The 7,453-nt window shown below is 43.1% G+C and overlaps 1 pseudogene; it reads right to left on the minus strand.

Annotated features, from left to right (window-relative positions):
• Positions 1-6,304: 6,304 nt before the first annotated feature.
• LOC124796573 lies at positions 6,305-6,421 on the minus strand (annotated as a pseudogene).
• Between the last annotated feature and the right edge of the window lie 1,032 nt (positions 6,422-7,453).

A 7,453-nucleotide genomic window follows, 5' to 3' on the forward strand; every position in this document is an offset into this window, starting at 1 on the left:
TTTCCGCCTAGGCTGTTGTGAGCTCAGGTGTACAGCTTAGAGATAAATACGCGGGCTGCATGGGACATTTGTGTACACAGATGCATGGCGACCGCGCTCATACCTTCCTTGCGTTCAAAGCAGTCAGCTTCCAGCAGCTACGTGTATTTCCGATCAATATAACAGCCTGCATACAGAGATGAGAAGGAATGAAGCACCGCACATCGATTTGTTTCTACGACTCACAGTTACCATTTCCAGTAACAAGAAAGACATGATTTCATGATGAAACCGTAAAACATAGTTTTCCCCACTCATTTTTTTTTTTTTTTTTTAATTTACTACTTCAGTTTGTCAGTATGGTTGCTGGCGAGACGCTCAACTCCAACTACTCATCGCAGTTCTACATTTCTGCACATCAGTGCCTACAGACTGCAACAACAAGACAGTTAAATACAGGTGGATTAAACTACCATGGATTTACAGATACAATACACATATCATTGAAGCATGATGTACTTGCTTTTGGTTTTGGATATCTCATCGTAGGCCATCTAAAGATTCTGAAACTAAAAATGCTTTTAACATAAAAGCAAGATAAATAACAAGGTAGCAAGTTATGAGTAACAGTTCTTTATGTGAATCTCGAATAAGTTTTCTTTATTGTTCTTCAGATTACGCAAATAGTATCTCGTAGTCATTTCATTTTTTATGTCATAAACTTGATACTTATCCCGTACACACAAAACTTTTTTTGATCGTTCCATAACTCTCCAATTAACTCACTCTTTTTTGCTAGAATTGTGCATTTACTCGTATTCCAGGTGGCACCGTGAGAACCATAACTGAATGAGTCTTAACTGACATCAGACAAATAAAACAAGAAGATATGATGGCTGAAAATTAGAAGTAATGAATGAAAAATGAAGTTCTACAAAAAGAGGACAAAAAATTATAAAATGAAGTACTAGAAGGTATGCTTGAAAAGCAAATACGGCTGAAAGTCCTTACCAGAAAACTGAGTAAGTTAGTGGAAACTGTGACGATTAAACCAGTTTTAGGAATCGAGCAGAGCTGAAAATACTATCACAAAACAAGAAGAGACGGCGGACAATATCAATCAAGGAAAATACTAATGACTCAGAAATAAAAATAAAATCTAATGGAACAGATAAACAAATACTGTACTTTAAAGCACATCTCTTGTACTATAAGAAAGAGCTGTAGTAGTTACAAAAATGGTTCAAATGGCTCTGAGCACTATGGGACTTAACATCTGAGGTCATCAGTCCCTTAGAACTTAGAACTACTTAAACCTAACTAACCTAAGGACATCACACACATCCATGCGCGAGGCAGGATTCGAACCTCCGACCGTAGCGGTCGCGCGGTTCCAGACTGAAGCGTCTAGAACCGCTCGGCCACACCGGCCGGCTGTAGTAGTTACAGATAGTTTAAAAAATGATAGCAAGTTACTACGGACGTTGAACAAAAATATGGAAATACCACGAGAAATACATGCTTAAACATAAATGTAGATTTTTTTGCATAACTCCGGTGTGCTGGGTAGTGTAGGACAGCAACATATTTAAGACTGTGATGCAAAAAAAGACAGCCAGAGTTGCAACTAAAATGGATGTTCATTTAGTCGGTGACCGGTTTCGAGCTATGCCCATTCGCAAACCAACCAACGTTTGGCGAGTAAAGTGTGCATTCAAAATAGCCATAAATAAAGTGGATACATATGTGTATGGCCCCAATCAGTCTTCATTAACGAATGATACTCATGATTTTGTGGGACTATACACAAATGTACCCGCGTCATTTACTAGTATTTTGGACGAACATTTTATTTGCCAAACATTGATTGGTTTGAGAATGGCCGTAGCCTAAACCGGTCACCATTTTTGTTACCAAGCTACATCTTGCATCACATAAACGCAGATTACAGCTGAGTCTGCAGCTTGAGCTTTTTTATTTGACCGCAAACGGCACCTTTGCTATTGTGAATAGCAACGGTCCTACGACACTACCCTGCGGCACACCTGAAATCACTCTTACTTCGGAAGACTTCTCTCCATTGTGAATGACATGCTGCGTTCTGTTATCTAGGAACTCTTCAATCCATTCACACAATTGGTCTGATAGTCCATATGCTCTTACTTTGTTTATTTAACGACTGTGGGGAACTGTATCGAACGCCTTGCGGAAATTAAGAAACACGGCATCTACCTGGGAACCCGTGCCTATGGCCCTCTGAGTCTCGTGGAAAACGTGGTGCTGAAGCCATAAAACCTGGGCAATGGAGCAATGGAGTTCGGATAAGTCTTGTTTCATACTGTTTCCAGGTTCTGGCTGTGTTTACATCCCAGGAGTGAAAAAAATTGGCGGGGGGGGGGGGGGGGGGGGAGGGGGTATCGGTGATGAATTAGGCAACCATATTGAGGTATTCCATGGGCTCCATGGCTACTCCGCAAGACTGCACTACTTCCTAGGATCATACTCAACATTTTGATTGATCGGGTTCATCCATGGTACAATGTCTGTTCCCCAATGATCATGCTGTGTTCCAAGACAACAGGACTTAATTCACACAGCTCGCTTCGTCCAGGACTGGTTTTTGTGAGTACGAGGATGAGTTGTCGCATCTTTCCTGGGCACCACAGTCACCGTCCGCCCCCGGTAGCTGAGTGTTCAGTGCGACAGAATGTCAATCCTAAGGGCCTGGGTTCGATTCCCGGCTGGGTCGGAGATTTTCTCGGCTCCGTGACTGGGTGTTGTGTTGTCCTAATCATCATTATTTCATCCCCATCGACGCTCAAGTCGCCGAAATGGCGTCAAATCGAAAGACTTGCACCCGGCGAACGGTCTACCCGACGGGAGGCCCTATTCACACGACACTCATTCATTCAACACAGTCACACGATCTTAATACTGTTGAGCCACTGTGATATAATTTGGAGAAAAGAGTGCCTGATCGCTATGCACCTCCGTCATCGTTACCTTAACTTGTCACTATTCTGAAGGAAGAATAGTATAAGATCCCTTTGAAAATCATACTGGACCGGTACTTATGCATTCCGAGATCAAGCTGTTTTGAGTGCTAACGGGTATCCAACCCAGTATTCGACATAGTAATGTGATGTATTTTTGGACTTTCATATTTTTGTCCACTCCCTGTTTATCACATTGCTTCTAGAAATGGATGAAGAAGCCAGATAAAGCTGTACACAATTGGTGGGGCCCTGAATCACGATTCAAGACCATTTATGACCCTATAAATGTATTACAGCATCGTCGGACAAACAATGAGGAAGCAGTCTGCGGATGCTAAACAGAGATGTCATCTGAAGAAGCGGTCAGCAAAATTCACGGGATCGAGACTAACTACCCTTGGAATAACATTCATGAGACTCAACATCTACATCTATACTCTGCATATTACTATGAAGAATATGCTGGAGGATGCTTTTTGTTGCATCAGATATTTCATTTTCCTGCCATTCCATTCACGAATGGAATGTGCGAAGAATAGATACGTAGGCGGCATAAGAATACTCATAGTTTCTGTCCCAAAAGACACTTGCTGAAGTTTTTAAAACAGGTTCTCGAAAAGTACCGTGTGATCAAAAAGTCAGTATAAATTTGAAATTTAATAAACCACGGAATAACGTAGATAGAGAGGTAAAAATTGACACACATGCTTGGAATGACATAGTATTTCATAAAAAAAAACAAAGTTCACAAAATGTCCGACATATCTCTTGCGCACGTCGTTTGGTGATGATCGTGTGCTCAGCCGCCACTTTCGTCATGCTTGGCCTCCCAGGTCCGTGCGATTATTGGCTTTGAGATTACCTGAAGTCGCAAGTGTATCGTGATCGACCGACATCTCTAGGGATGCTGAAAGATAACATCCGACGCCAATGCCTCTCCATAACTCCGGACATGCTTTACAGTGCTATTCCTCGAGAACATCATCTTTGCTTTGTCTTACGTTGTTATGCTAATTATTGCTATTCTGATCAGATGGAGCGCCATCTGTCGGACATTTTTTGAACTTTTGTATTTTTTTGGTTCTAATAAAACCCCATGTCATTCCAAGCATGTGTGTCAATTTGTACCTCTCTATCTACATTATTCCGTGAATTATTCTGTTTTCAAATTTATACTGACTTTTTGATCACCCAGTACATGATGCCTTCCTTGTGGCTCCAGCCAGTAAAGCTTTTCAACATATCTGTTACACTCTCGCACTAGTAAAACAAGTTGTAACCATTGTCATCTCTCTTCTACATCTACATTTACATACACACATACATCAAAAACCATCATAGTGGAGAGTACCAGAAGGCACTACTAGCGATTCGCTTTCCTGTTTCACACGCAAATGGCGCGAAGGAATAACGACTGTCCATAATTCCTAATTTCTCTTACATTGTCCCCGCGGTCCTTACGCGAAGTGTACGTCGGCTGCAGCAGACTCGTGCTGCATTCACCCGTGAATGTCCGTTCTCCAAATTTTTCCGTAGTGTTTCGGGAAAAGAACGTCGTTGTTTTCCCAGAGATTCCCATTAGAGTTTACAAAGCATTTCCGTACTACTGGCGTATTGATCGGACATACCAGTAACAAAACTAGTAGCACGCTTCTGAGTTGCTTCGATATCTTTCTTTAATCCGACCTGGTGCGTATCCCAAACACTTGAGCAGTACTCAAGAATGGGTCGCACTAGTGTCTTATATGCGGTCCTCTTTAGAGAAGAACCACGCTTTCCTAAAGACTCAGTCATTCGCCTTCTCTACTACAATCATTACGTGCTCGTATCTTTGCACCAGTCTGCCACTTTTTTAATTTATAACTGGATATTAATGAAATTATTACTGCATAGAAGTTCCTCATAGACAACTGCATCGTCTGCGAAAAGTTTGAGATTCCTGATAATATTACCCGTTAAGTCACGAAAGTATCGTGTGACCCAGCTACGGTCGTATTAGTCTCCACTGGAGAACACCATATATTAATTCAGTGTCTGTAGACGACTCGCCGTCCACGATGACTTTCTGCATTCTGTCTGTTAATAATTATTCAAATCAGAGGCGGACCTAATTAGATATTCCTTAAAAACGTATTACGCTTAAAGTGTGTCGATGTGGTATTGAATTAAAACCTCTCGCTTATCGACCGTTGCGATGTTCAGTTTCTAGCTATGGGCTGAAATAGATCACCAGCGTTCCCCAGACCTCACGTTTGTACGCCGTAACCTCCTGAACTAATTTGAACGGGAATAATTTTCATCAGATGCAGATGAGTCGTAGGACAAAGTAGTTTTTTCGCCACAATATTCTTGAATAAAAGCTTCACGGAGTTCTTGCCGCGTAAAATTTGTATTCAGTCTCAAACTTTCGATGACATCCTCCTCCGTCGCCGTAAGGAGATTTCAGAAGGCCATCTCCAGGACGTAATTCGGCCAACTTAATAAAGTATCAAACGGCTTACAGAAATATCGTGACTATAACGACCTATGGTGTTGGAAACAGATTTCTTTTTTATGACGGCATAAAAAACTCTCTAAGCTGACAGAGCAAAACCCTTCAGTTCGCCGGCCGCTGTGGCCCAGCGGTTCTATGCGCCTCAGTCCGGAACCACGCGGCTGCTACGGTCGCAGGTTCGAATCCTGCCTCGGCCATGGATGTGTGCGATGTCCTTAGGTTAGTTAGGTTTAAGTAGTTCTAAGTCTAGGGGCTGAAGACCTCAGATGTTAAGTCCCATAGTGCTTAGAGTCATCTGAACCATTTTGAACCCTTCAGTTCAATGGAGGTAGAAACGAATATTTTTAAAGTTATGTATTACGATGTTATTATAAAACCCATTAGTCCACCTTTGTGTGTAGTCAATGCCCACAAGAATAAGGAAGCTTGCTAACAGTACACCAAACATCAGAGAGAGCCAGCCACCGAGTCTTTTATAATGGCTCTAACGCGCAGCCTCTTTAATACTTCTCGCTGGCTGTAGATCTGAGTTCTCCTCAAACAATGTTGCATAGTTGCTTGTATCGTATACTCTGACCACCGTAACGAAGCGAATAAATAAATACACCATCTGATCAAAAGTATCCCGACACCTATTATAGCACTCCGTCTTCAGACCACGATTGGCCTGCCGGGACCATCCGACCGCCGTGTCATCCTCAGAGGAGGATGCGGATAGGAGGGGCGTGGGATCAGCACGCCGCTCTCCTGGTCGTTATGATGGTATTCTTGACCGCTACTATTCGGTCGAGTAGCTCTTCAATTGGCATCACGAGGCTGAGTGCACCCCGAAAAATGGCAACAGCGCATGGAGGTTGGATGGTCACCCATCCAAGTGCCGGCCACGCCCAACAGCGCTTAACTTCGGTGATCTCACGGGAACCGGTGTATCCACTGCGACAAGGCCGTTGCCCATCCAGACACCTATTAGTGGACAGTAATATGGAGCATGTCCTCCCGTCGCCTTCATGACGTCTTGAATTCTGCTGAGAACACTGTCAATTAGGTGTCTGAATGTCTATAAGGGAATGGCAGCCTATTATTCCATTAGGACCCGAGGTTAGAGAAGGCAGTTATCCTGGCCGCTGGGATCTGGAGCGAAGCTGTATCTGTCTCGTCCCAGAGGTATTCCATACGGTTCAGGTCGGGATTCTTGGCAGGCCTGTCAGTTTCAGGAAAGTTATTGTCTAAGGACCATGCTATTTTATGATAAATTTATTTGTCATGTTGATACAGTCATCGTCCCCGAACAAAGTGCCGTAAAATGTGTTCATATCCTTCTGCATTAAGCATTTTCTTCGCTTAATAAAATGATCACACCTTAACCACGATAAACAGCCCCCTACCGTTACACCGCCTCCTCAGTACTTCATTGTTCGAGCAACACATGATGGAAGGTAACGTTCTCCAGGTATTCGCCTCAACCCAAACCCTTCCATAGAACTGCCATAGATTGTAGCGTTACTCATCACTCCAAATCACTGAGTGACACTCCGGTCATCCTCTGCGTAGTGGCGACTACAGTATTATGTGGCTTATGAGGAGCTACTCGACCCTTGAACACCCATATTTTTAACGCCCTGTGCACAGTAACTGTGCTAGGTGGACTACTGGTATCGCTTTAGAACTCACCACTGATTTACTCCGCTGATTTCATACGAATTTTTACAACCACCTTCGCAATGTTTAGCGTTCCCTGTCTGAAGATAGCCCGTAAGAGGTCTACCTGGCCTTGGCTTAGATGCAGTTGTGCCTTCATGTTTCGGCTTCACAATCACAAGACCAACAGTCGATTTGGGTAGCTTTAGAGGGGTTCAGTATAGCCGATCGATTCTTTACTCAAGTGACGTCCAACGACTAGTCCACATTCGAAGTCACTTAGTTTCCCTGAGCTACCCACGACTTGAAAAGCCATGTTAGATTCGTCGTGAGTGACAAAAACAGT

This window comes from Schistocerca piceifrons, chromosome 4, assembly GCF_021461385.2.
Source record: "Schistocerca piceifrons isolate TAMUIC-IGC-003096 chromosome 4, iqSchPice1.1, whole genome shotgun sequence".
Classification (NCBI taxonomy): domain Eukaryota; kingdom Metazoa; phylum Arthropoda; class Insecta; order Orthoptera; family Acrididae; genus Schistocerca; species Schistocerca piceifrons.